The sequence below is a fragment of the Phalaenopsis equestris genome, unplaced genomic scaffold (genome assembly GCF_001263595.1).
Source record: "Phalaenopsis equestris unplaced genomic scaffold, ASM126359v1 Scaffold000522, whole genome shotgun sequence".
Taxonomy (NCBI): Eukaryota; Viridiplantae; Streptophyta; class Magnoliopsida; order Asparagales; family Orchidaceae; genus Phalaenopsis; species Phalaenopsis equestris.
Window position 1 is genome coordinate 1220230 of NW_018164962.1, and position 1733 is coordinate 1221962.

Sequence of the window (1733 nt, forward strand, 5' to 3'; positions counted from 1 at the left end):
GGAGCGAAAGACAGCCGCACCCCAAAACTTTCGAGACGGGAATGGGAGCGGATTGTTAGGGTTTTATGTTTTTAACTAATATCCTATACGACAATACATATATAATATTTATATAAGTTATAGTAAATTAGTAATATAATATTCTTAATATTTTTTTATATATTATAATTTATAGGAAAAATTTTTTAAAATATGATAATTTATTTTTTTTTTAAATTTAATTAATTATATTTTATAATATTTAATTTTATGAATATATATTATGTATATTAATATATCTTTGTTTTCGAGCTAATTCGAGCCGAGCACGAGCGAACAAACTTTTGTTCGTGTTCAGCTCGTTTACATTTCGAGCTTGACAATTTGTTCGTGTTCGGCTCGTTAGGCTTAACGAACGAGCCGAACACGAGCGAACACGACCTGTTCGCGAACGAGCCAAATTGACAGCCCTAATTATTCATGTGTTATTGTGTTCTGAGAATATTCTTGGTGTTATAATAACACAATAAGACATCAGTAACACATAAATAACACACAATAACACATGAATAACACATGAGGGAATATTCTCGTTTTACCGTGTCGTTTTTTTTTCTGTCGAGTGGGGTGTCGTGACATTATTTTATTGACTACGCACGTTACTCTACGTGTGTAGTATTGATGTAATATTTTTTTCGTAAATATTAAATACACGGAGAAATTCTGTGTTCAAAGCTCGACAATAAAAAGATAAATAAAAATAAAAATAAAGAACAAACTTTCAAGGCTATCTAATCAAGCTGCAGCTTCAACCAGGGTCATTTACAATGATACAAGCCTACAGTTTCTATTTCAATTTCACTATGTCAACATGCATGCATATTCTTAGAGAAGAGCGAAATTGAACCTCTTGGTGTGACATTAAAAACATTAATTGAAAATCCACAGGATCAATTAGTTTATAACAAATATAGCTACTTCAGATACGGATCAAATTTATTAAGAAACAATTGTGTATCCATATAATTGTATCACTATGTGATGCAGGTTGAGGCACAAATAAAATCAAGTTAAAGAAGGTCATTGAACACAACATCGCATTACTACCTCAATCATATTGGTATGAGTAAGTTGTTGAAATTAAAAAAAAAAAAAAAAAAAAAAAAAAAAAAAAAAAAAAAAAAAAAGAGGGAACAATATGATTGATGCACCCGGACCAAGTCCAAACTCTTTCGATCAACATAAAGACTTTCCATGATTGAAATGATCAAGTATGATGAAAAGTAGTGGAGCGTAAGCGTGACATGCATAATTTGAGCCTAAATTACTCAAATGAGATCTGTTCAAGCGTCATCACATCCGAATGGTCAAAATTACCTAGAAAGAACATCCATATTATTCTAGTTTCCAACACACAAGTCGTCATCTTTTTAGGGAAAAAAACAAAACACACACACACACGTCATCATCACGAGGTTTAAGACAATGGCACAAACATGAAGTAAACGAGTGACAAGGAAGCATGAGGAATGGCTACACACAAATCTCTCTCTCTCTCTCTCTCTCTCTCTCTCTCTCTCTATATATCTATAAAAATATATAGATATATAAGCGCCGCGTACTCTGACCAGTTGGTCGGGCATCTGCTTGTTAGTTGTAAGTCCCCTCTGGTATGTGGTTTGATTCCCCCCCCATTGTAGGGTGTGGTACTCGAATTATAGGCGCATGAGGGATGGTCGGGGCTCGTGTGTGGG